This window comes from Myotis daubentonii, chromosome 2, assembly GCF_963259705.1.
Source record: "Myotis daubentonii chromosome 2, mMyoDau2.1, whole genome shotgun sequence".
Lineage (NCBI taxonomy): Eukaryota > Metazoa > Chordata > Mammalia > Chiroptera > Vespertilionidae > Myotis > Myotis daubentonii.
Genome location: NC_081841.1, coordinates 165,648,093 through 165,667,242, shown reverse-complemented (window position 1 = coordinate 165,667,242; position 19,150 = coordinate 165,648,093).

The window sequence follows — 19,150 nt, the reverse complement described above, 5'->3', positions numbered from 1 at the left end:
GGAGCCTGGGAATAATGTAAAGAGGGTGTCACTCTGAAGCTGAAAGGTGGCCAATGAAAGCATTAGATTACTCTTTTCATTTGGATAGAGATTTCCAGTGTGGAATAGTAGCTGATGGGTTCTCAGACTAAGGGAACCACATCAAGGCACTATTTCTAGTCTGAAGAGAATATGTATGTAACAGACATATATTTTTTACAGATTGTTTTCGCACCAGGTGCCTTTTTTCCCCTTCCACACATCAGAGATTTCTAAAATTCCAAGTTCTGCAAAGGGAAAAGACAGGGCTGCCGTGCCTTCCCAGCTGGCTGAACGCACCCCCAGAAGAGCCAGCATCATTTCACAAGGAGCTTTCAAAAGTCTACACCAGTTTCTCCTGGGTTTCTGAATAGTTTGCCTTTCAGTTGACTTAACCAAACCATGGCCCCGCTGGGGAAACCAATCAGACACCAGGCTTAAAACCCCCAAGTAATATGAATGGCCTTCTGTGAATCCAAGGTAAAGGGTGGTGTTGTTAGGAATTACTCAACCTTCCAGGCAGATCTGAGTATGTAGAAATTGATTAACACACCCAAGTCCCATTCCATCTACATTTGGGGGAAAAGGACTTTGTGTCTACACAGGCGGCTTATCTCTGTGGTCTACAGGGGTTTTCGGTGAAGAGTCAATGTTTTCTAGAGGAGACACTTGCAAAGAGCCCTGTAAGATATTTTCAAAGTCAGAGCTATAATGGGTGGGTGTATTTTGGTGGGTTTTGTTTGTTTGTTTGTCAGTTTTTTAACTGTGAATGTAATCAGCAAGCCTAGGAGTGGCTGCCTCTCTGACAGGCACTCAGATTTACTGGAATGCCTGAGCTCCCACAAGGGAAGAAATTATTTCCTGTGAATTCCATGTCCTGCAGGTTACTGAAACGTAGCCATTTCTTCCTGTTGCTTCTCACTCACCCTCACTATCTAAGGGCTACATTCCTCTGCTCTGAAGCTGTGGACATCCCTGGCCCGTTTCCATGGAAGCACATAGCAGGAGACTCTTGTGCCTGGGTCCTGGGCCAAGAGCTTTCACTCGTAGAAGACATATTGGCCTCTAGAATTTCAGGGCTATTTGAAAACAGATACTTCAGTTTTCAAGGAGTTCTCTTGTGAAACGTGCAGCTATGGTATGATTGAAGTCATGCCCTAACACAAGATGGGAAAACAGAAACCTATGAGGGTCTGAAAAGGAGGAATTCATGTAAATCTCCCCATATGTGTGTTTATTGCATACCATGAAACACTTTGACATTCTGAAACCAAGCCTATTTGAGACACTGTAGCATCATGGAGTCGGATGGCTTAAGTTTACAGCACAACCCTTCCACTTCTAGCTGTGTATCTTTAGGTATGTTTCTAGCTGTGTATCTTTAGGTATGACTTCCCTGAGGATCCGTTTCTTCATTTGTATGATGTAGATGTAACAGAAAAAAAATGACTTCTACAATGTATACAGAGGCCTAGCATAGGGGACTCATTCCATATGTAATAGTCTTCCCTGGTGTAACATCAAAGTGGTTAAAGGACTTGATATCAAAAGAGTCATTATGGGGACTAAAATTCATGTTTATTAACTTGTTCAATGACCTGTTAAACTAAATCCCCTCCCCACCAAGTGGCTGTCTTTCTCCAAAGGGGTTTTTTGTTTTGTTTTTCTTTGCTTTGTTTTAATTAATTCTCATGTCACATTACAGTCAGTTGGCTGAAGGATGTAATTTTCCCCCCAGGACAGGAGTATTCTGATACATATATGTTAATTTGGGAAAGTTGAGTTTTGTGGGGCTTTTAAAAATTTTTATCTGCCATCTTCCCCGCCCTCTCTTGCTTCTTGAGCCCTCAATCCAGCCCTTATAAGACCTTGGCTATTTAGTTTCCCAACGAAATTCTTCTCTGACTCTTCAAGCCCTACTCTGCCTTCAAAGATCAGATCAAGAACTAATTAATTAATTAATTAGTTCTCCTAATTAATGCCATCCTCCTTGTTTCCTCTGAGCTGCATAGAATTTATAGCCTGAAAGAAATTTTATAATTATGTCTCACTTTATTATTCATTTTGGTTCATGTATTAACTTTATGTCCAGCTAAATAAGTTCTTTGAGCACCAAAGCCACTTCCTGTATTCTTCCCCAGTAATTGCCAACCTACCATTCAACACAGAACAGGTGTTCAATACATACTTCTCTTTATTGAAGTGAAGATTATTTGATAATTGATATAGTTTCATCACAGTCACCATTTACCTTTCCATCAACCACCTCCACAGAGTGTCCACAAGATGGACTTTAGCCATGGCAATATTTTGTCTGCTTCTTCTCTCAGCTCTACGTCTGACCTATAGTTAATATGCATCCCAGCATCAGCAACTATGTGACTCCAGCAAGTTTCCAGTTCCTCTGCATGGGACTGGAATTGATGTTTCCTTCAGTTCATTCCCTACTGAGAGGATGTGTGGCAACCAGACACTTCAGTATGTGATTTTTGCTGTAAAAAGAAAAAAACAGAGGGAGCCAAAGTAAATCGTGATTAAGGCTCGGCATAGATAGCTTGGAACTTCAAGTAAGATGACGCATCTGTAGAATAGGAGCAAGAAGCATAAGTAGGTCAACCTGGGATACCAATGATATAAGGAAGGAGGACAGTGCATTAAGATAGAAGAAAAGTGGGCCATCATGTACTCTTCACAATGAAGAACATGAGCAAAAAACGAAAGAGATTTCATGAAACATCATTACTCAAAGAAAATAACAGTTAACAAACACTTGGTATAAATACTTCCAGTTTTGTTTCCAGGTAAGCAGATGTATTTTTCTTCTTGAAAATTTGGTATCATAATACATGATGCACTTACAAAACAAAATGTTTATTTTAATTACTAATTTATCATGATTATTATATCACTAGAGGTCCCTTGCAAGAAGATTACTACAAGCAGAGAAGAGAAGCTCCGCTGCCTTGCTCCCTCCCTTCGCCGCATCGCCCTCGGCTCCCTCCCTTCTCTGCTTCCCTTCCTTTCCCACTGCCTCGCTTCCTCCCATCTCCATCGCCTTGTTCCCTCCCTTCCCCGCCATCTCGGCTCCCTCCCATATCCTCTGCTTCACCTCCCTCCCGTGTCCACCGTCTTGCTCCCTCCCATGTCCGCTGCCTCAGCTCCGCTCCCGTCTCTGCTGCCTCCAATCCGTTCCCTTCTCTGCTGCTTGGCTCCTTTCTGCAGTGCTTGGCTTCCTTCTACACTGTCTTCAGTCTTCCCTGGGTGCCTGTGTATGCAAATTAACCACCACCTTTGTTGGGTTAATTTGCATACTCTTCTGATTGGCTGGTGGGCATAGTGAAGGTACAGTCAATTAGCATCTTTGTCTTTTATTAGTATAGATTCTATATTCTTCTACAAGATTACTTTTAATTGCTACATAGAACTCCACTAGGTGGATAAATATTTATAAGATTTCCATTTTACATTACTATTAGCAATCCAGGAGATATAAATTTATAGCTAAAATTTTTGTGTATCTTTTATTATATCCTTAGGAGAAATCCCTGAAAGTAGAATAACTGGTACCATCAAATTTTGCTCTCTTAACCCTTACCTTCCCTCCAGTCACTTGTCCATTACTGATTGATCTTCTTTGTATTGGGAATCTTCCATATCTACTCTTATACTTCTATGTCTCAGGAGATGGATCTGTGCAGACTTTTATGACAAGCTCTCTCACCTTCTTGCTTGGGGCTGGATTCAGCCACTGAGGCATGAAGCAAGATTTTAGAGAGATGGAGAGAAGAGAGTGAGGTTGGGGTATATACTCATTTAATTCCTCCTTTCCCTAGAAGGTTTGCCAGGGCCTAAGCACATCCCTCCAGTGAGCATCACAACTCCTGTAAGGCAGTCCTCTCCATATAGCTCTTCTCCTTTTCTCTCTCCAGGTTCTAGTAATGACTCCCTCTTCTCGCCTCATTAGGCCTAGGGTAGTAACATAGCCCACTGTCAGGTAGCCACATGGTAATACACTATTCCTTGGGGTTTCCCTACTCTGTCCAAATCTTTGTAAACGGTCTATTTACTGAAATCCCAAATTACCTAAGTTGAGTATGCCATCAATTCATTGCCATGCTGATGAGTCATCCCCTTTCCAACAAAACTCCCTACATGAGTTGTGTCATTACCATTGTCAGTGCTATCTCTCTTCCTTCTTTATCCTGAAAAACTTCAGTCACACTTCTGCCCCACCACTATCACCGAACAGCAATGCGTCCCATACGGCCAAATCCAAAGTGCAGACTTCAGTCCTCCTCTATCAGCAGCACTTGGCCAGTGCATCTGTCATTAGTTCTTGAAACACTGAGGACATGCATCGTTTGTAACTCTCCACCCTCCTCTACTGGTTAACCCTTCTTTACCTTCCTTAACCCCTAGCATTGAAGTTGCAAGTGCCTTTTTCTTTGGACCTCTTCTCTATTTATACTTGTTCTTTGTGGTTTCCTTTAGTTCCATGACTTTAACTATCTCTATACCATCTCCTTCCAAATTTATACATCCAGTCTGTACCTCTCCCGAAACTCCAGACTATATATTCAACTGCTTACTCAACAGCCCAACCTAAAGTTAACTTTCCTTTCGCATACATAAAACCTAACCCTTGATTTCATTTAACCATAGATGTGTAGATGGCTACTATACATTTGCAATTTTGTGTACACATTTGTCTGTTTTCTCAGGCCAATAACTCTAGAGCCATCTTTCTTTCTCCCATACTATATATACACTCTATCAAGAAATCCTGTTGACTCTACCATCAAAATGCACAGAAATCCAGTGGCTTCTCAACAACTCTTTCTAGTGTGAGTTCTCTCCTACATGAGAGAAATACCTCTCAGCAGTTTTATTTTCACTCTTTCTCACTCCCTCCTCAAGAGATACTTCTTATTGTATTCAGATTCTACCAACCATCTGCTCAGAATTCTAGTGGCTTCCCGTCTCATTCAGAACAATGCCAGTACCTTTACAATGACCTGCAAGGCTCTAAGTCATCTTGCCTCTAAGTATCTCTGTATTCTCATATCATAACCCTCTTGGCCTCTTGGCCTCACAGACTGTCCTTGCTAGTTCTTAAACATACCACTGTGCTCTTACCTCAGGGCTTTTGCACATCCTGTTTACTTATCCTGAAATGTTTCTGGAATGTTCTTCTGCCAGATATTCACAGAGATTGTTTCTTATATCTCTGCTAAAATGTCATACTATCAGAGAGACTTCCCATAGGGACCTTGTCTTGAAAATGTCCCTAATTCCACCTGCAACACTTCCTTAACCTACCCCTTCTTTAACAGCAATAATCAACACTTGCTATATTTTATGTTCATTTTTTTACATCTTTACAGCCCTTTTTTTGCCCCTAGAATTAAGCTCATTGAGAGAAGAGATGTTTGTACTCTCCTATATCCCCAGCACTTAGAACTGTGCCCAGCACAGAGAAATGTGTTTAATGAGTAAACATATGCATGAAAAGATGTGTGCATTTATTATGAAAACTTAAAAACATACAAATTAGAAAAAATAATTTAAGGTATCTTCATGCATTCATTAGTGAATTTCAACATTATTAACACATTTCATACCGCTCAGGAGTTTTCTCGTGTTTCGCGCGGCATCTGTTAAGGACCACTCACGAGTGTTCTCGTTTTTCAAGCCCATGGAAAAAGGAGCAAATCTAGATACTTATGTAAATTTTGTTTGGTCCCTCTTCATAGAGGAAAATGTTTTACGCAGTACCATACTTTAATTGTTTAATTGTTTAATTGTTTTTGTAAATAAAAATGTTATAATTATTGAAAAACAACAACTAAAGTGCATTATGATGATTTAAATAACGTGCAGTTTGCCCAAAAACGTGCGGTCCCTGGCGTATGTCTTAGAGATTTCTATGTGGTATGCAATGTATTAATATAGAGTCAATCTTGTTTTATTCTTCCCACTCAACTTTTCTCCAACTGTGTCCTAACTGCGTAGTTTAAAAGCAAACTCCAGATGTCATTTCATCTATAAATTATATGTGTATTTTTAATTGTCCCCCCAAAATCTATGGAACTTATCCTCATAAACCAGTGTTTCAAATGCTCATTTCCTCATCTCTTACTCATACTAGCAGATATGATTATATAAAAAAAAAATCTAACACTTTTATTGTTTTTTTTACATTTTTAAATTCAAAAGAATAATGAATAAAAAGAAAGTTCTTGAGCCCTAAGCGATTTGACTCAGTGGATAGCGCATCGGCCTGCGGACTCAAGGGTCCCAGGTTTGATTCCCGTCAAGGGCATGTACCTTGGCTGCGGGCACATCCCCAGTAGGGGGCAAGTAGGAGGCAGCTGATTAATGTTTCTTGCTCATCGATGTTTCTAACTCTATTCCTCTCCCTTCCTCTCTGTAAAAAATCAATAAAATATATATTTTTAAAAAAAAGAAAAGAAAGTTCTTGAGGTCTGTGATAATGTCCTCTTATTTCTAGGACCCTTCACAATTCCAAGGTACTAAGAGACAAAAATGTATTAAAGTATATATTTATTTCCTTTTCTTTTTAAAAGCTTACCTTATATAATTATGCATAATAGCTTGTATAAATATAAGATCAGAGCCCTATCTGAATCATCTCAGCACATACTATTAGAGGCAACACAATTTGTTTATGTAAAATAAAAATCCTTTGATTTTAACAGAATGAGAAGAGGGTCTGGAGTGAAGAGAGAAATTGCTAAGAAAAACTTTGTCCCTAGCTAGTATCTTTTCCCATTGGTCACCTCCACTGATAACCTTATTTAAAAAAATTATTTTATATATATATATCCAGAGACTTTGCTCAATCTTTGAAGCCATCTTTCAATTCTGGAAGGAGAAAGCCAGTCCACTCCCAAGTGCCCCTGGGCCCCTCGTCTGCGTGGGACTGGAGACAGATTGCATCCTGGCAGTGTGGGGAGGGCTCAGGTCAGTGGTTCTGGCAGTCACACAGAACAGCTCTGTGACTCTCTCTGGAGAAAGCCTTCTGTTCTCCTAAGTGCTAGCATATTAAGCATCGACTGCATGGAATAGGATGGGGAGAGATTTGGAAAAGAAAATGTGAAGACAAATGGGGATATTTAAAAGCAGAAAAGAAAATCCAGTGCTAGAAGAGCATTCTTTAACTTAGACTAGCTATAAATTTTCTCTCCTGTTGATTTCCTGACTTGGAAAGAACCCATTAATGAAAAAAGGAAAAAAAGGTACAGTCTGGAAACTCAACTGTGATTTTTTTTTTCCTTAATGGTAGATCTGGTACCATTCATATTTGTGAAATGTGAAAGAAAGATTTGAAAATCTCATTTTGTCATTTTACCAGAAAAGTTGAACAACCTATTTAAAAGACACAAAATAAATTTACAGTCTGGGTAGAGGTTGAGGAAGTGCTTTTCTTGCCTTTCCCCCTACTTGCTATACCAACAGAGCTTGAAGCTTCTCAGTCTGTCGTCACATTTAACTCCATGTCTTCCCTGCCAAGAACCTGATGGCCGAATTTCCGGTTAGACTAGGAGTAGGATAAATCTTTGTTGTAATTTGCTTAACTGAGATCCCGCCCAACTAGATTTCTGGATAAGAAATTTATTGCTTCTCCTCATGGAAGGATATAATAACAGGTCAATAATTTCCACACTCCATCTGACTGGACATTCACCTGACCATGGGTGTGGCCACATAATATTCAGTATGCAAATTTAATTGGCGGTGAAGGATGGAAGGGGAGGTCTGCAAGGAATGAAGCCTCCTCAGTCTGATCCTTTCCCAAGCTTCCGGAGAACTCTTGGTATTTCCAAGCAACTTCTCCAACTGTCTGTGGCTCCTGCTTTCCACAGTTCTGAGGGACAGACCCAAGCCGACTGGTCTTTCTGGGAGTGTTCGAGGCCCTCAGCACCCTTTTGCAGTGGCTGCCATCCAGATTTCACAGACTGGCCTTCTAGGGTGCCTGGTCAGAGCCTTTTAATAACATAAATCTGAATAATACCCTAAGTGACAGACTGCTAACCATTCTTTCAACACCCTAGAATTAGGCAGGATGACTATGACTCGACTGACTCTACCTTGGCTAATGGAGAGAACTCACAATCCCCAAAGGAATGTTTTGCCAGGCAGGAGCAGGAGCAGGAGCAGGAGCAAGTCATCTTAGCTACAACACATTGGATTGCCTCCCCATGAACACAGCTTAGAAGGAAAAGGAGAGAGAGAGAGAGAGAGAGAGAGAGAGAGAGAGAATACTAGAAAGAGGAGGGAAGGGTGTAAACAGGAGGGGATCAGAGAAAGGAAAAAGCAAGGACTCTACTGCTTTTATTCCATCTGTTTCTTGGTGTCATTCCAGAAACTGAAGATGCCTACTAATGTGAAACAGGGACTCTTCATCTAATTATCATGATGGCAGTAGAAAGGTTTAAGCAGGAATTCAAATTACATAATAGGTGTGTTCCTAGAAACCTATTTTCCTCCTTTAATTTACATAAATTCATATTTCAGATGTACTGAAAAAAATTGCTACTTAAAGGACCCATGTTATGAATTTATTTAAAAAGTGAAAACTCTGAAATGAGAACAATTGCCTATATTATTTTTCTTTATTAATGCAACATTTTCTTTCACAAGTAAAATTTTAAGAAAACAACACAGAATAAAAAGTGTTACCTTTAAATAGAACCTGACCCAGAAGTTAAAGTAGATATTTCTGTAGCAGGCAGTTAGATAGACATGAACAGAGTAGGAATGATAGACCAGGTGCAGAGGGTCACCAGGGTGGAACCCTTGCATGACCACTCTCTTAAGCACTAACCCTTGGAAGATGACATCTGTGTCAGCTGTGTTTCACCTCCAGGCCCAGAAAAGCAGAAAAGTCAGACAGAATAATCCCATGGCCAATATCAGGACAAGCTGCATTGACTAATGGCTCCTTGGCACTGACCAATCAGGAGATCATGAGAGGGGTACACCTGGAAAGCTGATGAAAGTTCTATGGAATTCTCCTCTGAGGCCTCCAGATAAAAGCCCTTGGTACAGGGACCCAGCACAGCTCCCTCTATGGAGCACTCCCCCGACCTCAGCACCATGGAATCTTTCCCCCTCTTCTGTCCTCAAAGCATGTTTTCTTTGTTCTTTGTCTCTCTCTCTCCTAAACTCCAAGGGCCCTTCTTTTGCCTCTGTAATCTACAGTTCACTTCTCCTACCTTTGTGACTTTCTTTTATAGTTTGAGTCTTGCCTCTGAATTCTTTCTTAGCCAGAACTCAAATACTGAGGATGCTGAATGGGGGTCAGGCCTAACTTGTCGCTAACACCTGGTGCCACTTTTTCCACTGCTAACAGTTCTACTCATTCTTTAAAATAGTCTGATAGATGCCAGATGGGGGGTTTTGGTGGATTGGTGAAAAGGGGAAGGGATTAAGAAGTACAAATTGTCAGTTATAAAAGCAGTTGCAGGGATGTAACTGTGGGAAATATAGTCAATAATATTGTAATAATTTTGTATGGTATCAAATGGGTACTAGACTTATCAGGTGATTATTTAATAAGTTATATAAATGTCTAATCACTATGTTGTACACCTGAACCTAATATAATATTGCATGTCCACTGTAATTAAAAACTAAGAAAAATTATTTTAAAAAAATAAAATAAAATAGCCTGATAAGGAAATAATATACTGTCTCTGACTCTGACCAACAACACACTTTGCAAATGGTTGATGTTGTGACTAGAACTTGGGTCCCCTGGTACTTTCAAGAAAAAGAAAAATGACTCATTTAATAAGTTATTTGAAAATAAACTCTTTCAATAATGAAGTCCCTATTTAAAAAAAGAAATAAAAATACTTATGAAAGTGAAGATTTGAAGATAAAGTATTGCATGAAAACTGACTTTTGTTTCTCAAATCTCCTCTCTTATCCCTTTTTTCATTCTTTGATTCAAAACCTTCCCCTTTCACTCTAGTTCTCCCTAAAGTTCTCTGCCACTTTCTTTAGTAAAATGGTTCATTTAGTATTAGCTAATTTTAGTGTAACAAAAAAAAAGTTTTATTTTTCCATATATTAGATTACAGTTTTTCCCTCTTATGAAGAAAATTTCAGGTATAAACAGATACATGGTGATAAAGATATATAATTGTTTAAAATTCCTTCATGGCTCCTTGGTGATATGACAAGGAACATAATTAGCCCAAGATAACACTCATGTACCTATTGGAACTCCATCTTACATTCAAATAGATGTTTTTGTCTGACATATTCTTCCCTGGCTGAGTACCAAGGTGCACTCTCTCACTCATTTCAACTTCAGTATCTTCACTATCTCCCACCTTCCTAAGACTCACATTTGATTTTTGTATCTGTTATGATTTTAGTATTACTAACCTTTATATCTCATGTGCAGTGATAAAATATAATTTTTGTAACTTAAGAACTGACTCATACAAATATAAAATGAGCATGTGCAAAATTTATTCAACTCATTAATTAATGAAGACAGGAGCAGAATATAAAATGGTTTCAATAAGACATTTTGGGAGAAACCAAGATGGCGGCATAGGTAAACACCAAACTTGCTGCCTCCCACAACAACTTCACAAATACAACAAAAAGACAAAACGGACATCATCCAGAACTACAGGAAGGCTGGCTGAGTGGAAATTCTACAACTAGAAGGAAAGAGAAAAGCACACTGAGAGTCAGGAGCTGCGGAAGTAAAGTGCAAAGGTACGGAGGCTAGAGCGCGCGCGGAAAGGGGCTGGTACCTGAGGATGTGGCTGTCTTTTTGAATCAGGAGGGAGTCACAAGCTCCCGACTGCTCTGAACTCTAGTTCAGGGAAGTCTCTGGGGAACCAGGACTCATACGGGGAGAAACTGGACTGTCTGGCAGCGGGCAGAACTCGGAACTCGAGGGCAGCTTTCTCTCAGAGGTACTTGCAGCAATTAAATTACCGGGACACTGAGACGCGCGGCCCCTTAGGGCAGGGCTGAGGATCTGCCATAGCTGTTTGCTCCGCCCTGTTGATTCCTTGAGACCCCGCTCCACCCAGGCTGCGGCAGAGGCTTTTGCATATGAATGCCCTGGCCCTTTGTAACCTGAAAATTACCTAACAAATTACAGCTGGGCCAGAAAGACCCAGAACTTCCAAGAGAAGGCCCAAGGCCCCACAGCAGCTTGCATTGCTTCACAGCTGGGCCTCATCTGGGCACCTCCAAACTCCAAAAAAGGAAGGGGAATCTGCAGATCTTTTTGTAGCTCCTGCTGGGAGAGACTAAATTAGCACCTCCTTAAATCCAAGAGCCAGTGTACCCAGTGGTCAGAGTGGGACCATCCAGATTACAACTCCTCAGATCCATAAGGGACACACTCAGGGGGCAGACTCAGTGAGCACCAAAGCCCCACTGAAGCAAGTCTTGCCCCAGAAGGGTGTCTTCAGCACAGAAGTTCTTCCACTGTAGACACAGCTGATTCTCACTGCCAATTGGCCTGGAGGTCAATTCCTCCCAGTGATACCTACAATAATCAAGGCATAACTACAACAAGACTGTGCACAAAGCCCACAAGGGGATGCACCAAGAGTGTCCACCTCAGGTAACTGGGTAGGCTGAGCACTATAGGACACCTAGCACACAAAACCACTCTACCAACACAGGGAAGCATAAAAAATGCGGAGACAAAGAAACAGGTCACAAATGACAGAAATGGAGGAAAGCAAACTACTGGATATAGAGTTCAAAACCATGGTTATAAGGTTTTTCAAGAATTTTATGGAAACCGCCGATAAATTTAGTGAGACCCTGGAGGATATGAGAAAAGACCACCTGGAAATTAAGCATACACTGACTGAAATGAAGAATAATATACAGAGATCCAACAGCAGACAAGAGGATCCCAAGAATCAAGTCAAAGATTTGAAATACGAAGAAACAAAAAATACCCAACCAAAGAAGCAAAAAGAAAAAAGAATCCAAAAATATCAAGATAGTGTAAGGAGCCTCTGGGACAACTTCAAGCATCCCAACATCAGAATTATAGGGGTGCCAGAAGAAGAGAGAGGGCAAGATATTGAAAACCTATTTGAAGAAATAATGACAGAAAACTTCCCCTACCTGGTGAAAGAAATAGACTTAGAAGTCCAGGAAGCGCAGAGAACCCCAAGCAAAAGGAATCCAAAGAGGACCACACCAAGACACATCATAATTAAAATGCCAAGAGCAAAATACAAAGAGAGAATCTTAAAAGCAGCAAGAGAAAAGAAGTCAGTTACCTACAAGGGAGTACCCATACGACTGTCAGCTGATTTCTCAACAGAAACCATGCAGGCCAGAAGAGAGTGGCAAGAAATATTCAAAGTGATGAATAGCAAGAACCTACAACCAAGATTACTTTATCCAGCAAAGCTATCATTCAGAATTGAAGGTCAGATAAAGAGCTTCACAGATAAGAAAAAGCTAAAGGAGTTCATCACCACCAAACCAGCATTATATGAAATGCTGAAAGGTATTCTTTAAGAAGAGGAAGAAGAAAAAGGAACTCTTACCATTTGCCACAGCATGGATGGAACTGGAGAGGATTATGCTAAGTGAAATAACCCAGTCAGAGAAGGATAAATACCACATGATCTCACTCATTTGTGGAATATAATGAACAACATAAACTGATGAACAAGGACTGATCCAGAGATGGAGAGGCATTGATTGGACTGTCGGGCCTTGGAGGGAAGGTAGGGGAGGGTGGAGGTAAGGGGGAAAGATCAACCAAAGAACTTATATGCAAGCATATAGGCCTAACCAATGGACACGGACAACGGGGGCGGGGGGGTGAGGGCATGAGCGGGGGGGTGGGGAGGTAGGGGGTAACGTGGGGATAAGGACACAGATGTAATACCTTAATCAATAAAAAATATATTTTAAAAAAAAAGACATTTTGAGGGACTATTTATAGGCAACTCCAAAAACAAAAAGGAATATTAGAATAAGATTGCTAGTTTGACACAAAACTGGTTAATGTTCTACAATGCAACAAACCATTGTGTATCTCTTCTACCAGATACAAATCGTATGCATCTTTATGAAACAAAAAATACATATAAATATGTAACTCCACAATGTCTGGGTACCAATGAATAATACATTTCAAGGTTAATAATAATAAATTCAATAATTTGGAAATAGGTCTCAAACATGCCATAAAAAGATAATGCAGCCATTCTCTGGACCTTATTTAAAGGTTTTGGATACTTTTTTTTAAGTAGAATTGCAAGTTCTATTGGTCTGGTATTATTTCAATCCAGTTTATAAAGTTTCTGACAATATTTAAGAAGGGTTATTAGGCCATGTGTTTGTCATTAGTTGAAGTATCAGTGCACCACATGTACTTTTTAACAGAAAAGTAGGAAACACATTCAACTGAAAATATTTGCTAAAGAACACATCTGTCGTGGCAGGCAGTGAAACTCCACAGACTGGAGCCCTCAGGGAGGACCATTAAGACAGAAAATCTGAAAAATCAGGAACCATGCCTGATATGGATCATGACAAGTTAGAGATTGGGAAACTTATTTAAAAATTGGGATCAAGGAGCACGCAGGGTTGGGAAGCCAGAAAGCAAAGCTTGAGGCTACAATCAGTCAGATGTCAATAACCAAGATCTTAATGAGCCAACAAGCCTCAAAGGTCAGGCCAGATGAGGTAGTCAGATAAACTAAATCAAGGGCATGACCTAAGAGATGTGAGAGCTTTGACCTTAGGCTGTACTTGACACCCTTCATCTACCCATACTAGAAAGGTTACCTAACACTAGGACAGAAGGCTTCATCCAGGGTCAAATGTTGCCCAGCTAGAGTGATGCTTCTACCTGTTCCATTGCTGCAAAAGTAAAGGTTAATTTTGACAGGAGAGAGAGAGAGAGAGAGAGAGAGAGAGAGAGAGAGAGAGAGAGAGAGAGAGAGAGAGAGAGAAAGAGAGAGAGAAAAAGAGAGAGAGAGAGAGAGAGAGAGAGAGAACACACAACATCCTACCTGTGTTTCTAGAGCCCTAATCAAGTGTTCTATTACTCTTTTAAACTAAATTGCCTATAAAAGAAAAAACTAAAATGAGGCTAATGCCTCTAGAAATCAGAAATTGGTCCTTGATTTCTGAATCATTCCTGAGTTTTTATTATATCCCACTGAGTTATCTCTCTGCTGTCAGGGAAAGTATAGTCCCTATTTTTTGCATAAATAAGAATCTTAAGTCTCTTTTGCAGTGATGAGTGGATTTGAAAATTAATCAATGAAATTATTCAGCACATGAAGTTAACCTGAGGAGCAGATACCTTTTGAAGTGACTACCTACAACATGGCCATTTTCTTCTAAGAATTACACCTCCCTCTCTACACACAGGGTTGGTCCTGACTGCCATGTTGGTCATATGCATTCCTACTCCTTTGGAAAAGCTGGTTGAATTAGGAGTGGTACCTAACACAAATTGGGCCAATTAACATTTCTCTTGAGAAGTTGATAATTGGAATTCAAGAATGCTAGTAACTCTCTGCTAGTTGCTCAAAATGAAGGTATGCAAATTAAGGCATGCAAATAAAGGCATTATCACACATTTACCTTTTTCCATGTTGCTGTCTAATATGGTAGACACTATCTACATGTGGCCATTTAAGTTTAAATGTAAATTAAGTAAAATTTAAAATTCAGATCCTTATTTACCCCAGCCATATTTCAAGTGGTCAATGGAACCTACAGCTAGTGACTACCATATTTAACAGCACAGATATAGAATATTTTTTAATCACTGAAGGAGTTTTTTGAGCATCCCTGACTTACCACGTACTCAGAGAAGCAGAGCACACCTGTGTGCAGAGATCGGGGAAGAAAGCAAATGTGTAGACAGAAGTAGAACCAAGAGACAAAGAAAAGGTAGGAGGTTAGCTGCCTCTATTTTCTAGGCCTTTGTTCTAGTCTTGAGTATGTATGCCTATAATAAATTATCCCTTCTCACTTAAAGTAGTTTGTTTAGAATGTTTTACTTGCAACTCAAAGACGTTTATTTAAGGCAATTTGAATCATTTTAACCCTCCCCATTTTCTTTCTCAACACATTGTAGCAGTGAATTACTTGGAAAACTATTGCTATTTTTCCCTTCATTTTTATCTACAATATGAGGGTGGGTTTTTTGTTTTGTTTTTTACATTTATCTGCAGTAAAAATTCCTAAAATTTACTAAGCAGGGAATACTAATTTTTAACCTTTAAATGATGTAGTTTGGGGCAATTCACTCATACAAGTAATGGGGAAAGCTTGGCTGCCGTAAAGTGAGTGCTAGGTATAGAGTTAATTGGAAGGTGATTTGTTTATTTCCTCTCTCCAGAAATGTACTAAATAAAGTGGCTCACAGATAGAAAGGAAGGATTACAAGAAGTACCATAAACTTCAAGTTTATGACATACAAACTATCTCAAGAGAAGAGTCCAGGGAACTAAATTTTTGTGACTTAGGAGCTGCCTTAGTATCTTTCGCAGAAACTTTTTGGGAGAGAAAGCAGTAGCCTTGTATCTCCTGACATAACTTTAGAATACACAGGCTTGCAAAGCAAGAGCGATCTTGACCTCAAGCAGGCAGAATACCTTTGATCTTTACCAGCCACTGGAGCTGCCTAAGATTATCTGAAATGCTAACCAGAGAGAGAGTGTGCCTGGAGCTACACTAACTCCACTACTGTCCTGTGCAATGATCCCTTACAGGCGAATGGGCTGCTGTGAAAAGTGATTCAAGTCTGGGGGTGGGGCGGGGGTGCAGTAGGGAGAGGAATTTATATTAGAGAAAGGAACAGTTTGCCACCTGAACCCTGGCCTGCTGTCTAAGGGAGGTGGGTCACCTTACTTGTGTGTTGAGGGGTTTGCGTTTTTAAATTTAGGTAAGATCCAGAAATGTAAGGGAAAAAAATAGCTGGATTAGGAAGTGAGGGTAGTAATGAGAATCTGAGTACTAAAAAAAAAGAGTAAATATAGAAGCTAGGTTCTGTGAGAGAAAAAATCCAGAGAGATAAAAACTAACAAATAAGTCCAGAGAAGTGACAGAGGAAGGACTTTAAGGAAATGCCTCGTATAGGCTTAAAAGTTGTGTCCTGTGAGATGGTCATTCCAACTTCCCTCCTATAAAATTTTAGTGATACTTGCCCTCCCAAATGACAAGGAGCTTCCTTGCTGAGGGAGGTGAACTGGCCTGACACCCTCATGAGAGACGGGCCAAATGATGCATCTCTCAGTCTGAGAGAATTCTACACAATTCTTCTTCATATCAGGGCTCAACTTATATTAATAATACGTTGGCCTCGAGTAAATTTTGTGAAGCTGTTTAATCTGATAAAATTACATTTCAGCCAAAAAACAGTTTCAGAACCAAGGTAGGTAAATCACAGGAAGTGAGGTTAGGAAGCTACCATGTGGCTATTCCTTCTTATGTGAAGAGAACTACATCATCTAAAATTGAACAAGAAAATAACATAAACTTAATTAAATGTAACAAAACACGTGTTCCTCAGCTTTAATTAATCACCTCTTTCATGGCTAACCCTATGCCAAATATTGCAAGGGATACACATATACCCACACAAACATAAATGTAAAAATTAATAGTAATATATTTTCCCTGTCCTCAAAAAATTAAAATATTTTTAAATATCTTTTTTACTGATTTCAAAGAGAAAGGGAGAAGAAGAGAGAGAGAGAAACATAATTGATGAGAGAGAATCATTGATTGGCTGCCTCCTAACCGCGTCCCCCCCACCCCACCCCACCCCCCGGGGATTTAGCCAGCAACCCTGGCATGTGCCCTGACCAGGAATCGAACCATGACCTCCTGGTTCATAGGTCAACCTTCAACCACTTAGCCACACTGGCTGGGCTAAAACAATTTTTAAATAAAACAAAGTACTGTAAAATAATAAACAAATGAAATGATATAATAAGAAAAATAAATCAAATTTTAAAAAGAGGGGGGGGTGAGTGTATGTGTTGGGATGATTAATTTTAGCAACTTCATGAAGTGGGGGATAGAACATATGGAGAAATGGCAAATTAACCAGCCTCTCTGAATGGCCTAGTCTGGGTGGGTAGGTGGGGAGCAGGAAGAAATGAATTAGATAAGGAGATCTAAGCCAGCCTATAGAAGGCCTTGGTTGTAAGGCAAAAATTTGGAGAGTCTCCTCTTTCTCTTTTATTCCTCCTACTCCTGATCCTATTCTCTCTATAATTCCAGTGACCTTACTCCTTCCACTAAAGTTAGCAACATGTACCAGACTCTACGTTTTGTAAACAGCCATTCAACGTTTATGGATTGAGTCTCATCTTTGCAAAGATGTGCTGGCTCAAGTAAAGCAGATTTTTCTGGAGGGGACTCGGGGCTGGCAGAGGCCCCAGGGCCCCAGGGGTTCTTCAACCAGATGAACATTATAGGATTTATATTGGTCGCAGCAATTCCTACATTCCTATTATCTCTAATCTGCTCGACCATCATTGGGATTCAGGAAGGGAATTTAAGTCACGTGAAGAAATTTTCATTATGAAATTTATTTTAACTAGATATTTGGGGAGATTATATTCCTTGCAACATGCCTTCAATAAATTACAAGGCTGCTAATACTTAACTGATTCTTACCTTGACTTTTACCTGTGAACTTTGGTGATGCTTTCTGGCCCTTTAAAAGCCAATTGAGTCCAAAGGGATAATGAATTATGAACATCTTGTCTTATTTACTGCTTCTCTGTCACTTTCCTAATTATTTTTTTGGTTTCACGTCTTCCACGTCTGGGATAATTATTGGATAATTTCCCCCTTCTTTCTGGTACATTTTAGAGTTCAATTTGAGTGCACACCATCCCTCTTCCCCTGGAAGGAATAACAAGAATGTTCATGTCTTGTTTTAACAAGTGGATGATCTGCCCCAACTTCAGTCAGAACTTCACACTATAAAAAGGAGACCATTATGTTTAACTTTTGCCCTGTGAGAAAAGCAGGATATGTCAAGCCTCTACTTAAGTTTTTTCTTTCATCCTTATGAGTCCCTCTCATGAGCTAATTTCTTTCAGAGACTCTATAAGCCCCTTAAAGAGCAGTCCTGTTCCCTGACAAACACACTGGCACGCAGTTAATCATTAATTTTGCATGGTCCACATCTGCTGTCTGCTGGACTGTACATTGTTGGAGTGACTTCCTCCCATTTGTGTGAGCGCTGCTCTGTGAGGGTCAGTGCGGGATCTTTATCTAACCTATTATCAGCAGTCCAGACAGAGCCTCCCTGCCTCCCTTTAACAAGTGCAAGTTACAGAGTTCACGAGGCTTACACTTACACGAATATAGTAGTATCTTTTATGGCAAAACAACAGCTGCAGGAGCAGACTCAGCAACACGCCCTGGCTGAGTATGTGCAGATACTAAAAACAGGTGCACCTCGCGACGAAAATGGTGGTGTTGTATGCCATAAAAAAAAAAAAAAAAAGCATAGCATTCATTTCATCAGATCAGGATCTAAATAAAGTATGTATGGGAGGCACATGAAGGAATTCACAAACATGGTGAGCTGAAATACCAAGGCTTTTTAAAAAAGCAGTAAGGGTAGAACTTAAAATTGCAACAGAAAGATTACTTTTCTTTTACTGCTGGTGAGAACGCTACCTTCTGAAAGTCTACGACGCCAGCCACGCACATAATAAAAGTTACTTTTAAATGGCAAGCAAATTAAATGATATCATCTTTCTTCTCTTTCTTGGACTTGGTCTAGGGTTCCAGTTTTATACCACTTGGGGGAAAGTTGAAATTGGTCTTTGTGTGGGTGGAGGAGAGGCAGATTTGAATGTGATCCTGTTCAAATAATCTCTTCCAGCCTCACTCTAGGGTGGTGCGTGAAGGCTGGAAAGAGTGAGCCTCAGAGCCCCCGTGTAGGGGCAACACCTCCGTGGCCACACTGCCAGGAAGGCTCCAGAGGGAGTGCCTAATAAATGTCAGTGCTGCGTGGCGATTTCAACTTGAAAGTACCTTGCACAAGTTTACTTGAAAATTAACACTGCAGTCATACAGCGGAGGGAAAGGAACGCGTGTTGTTTCC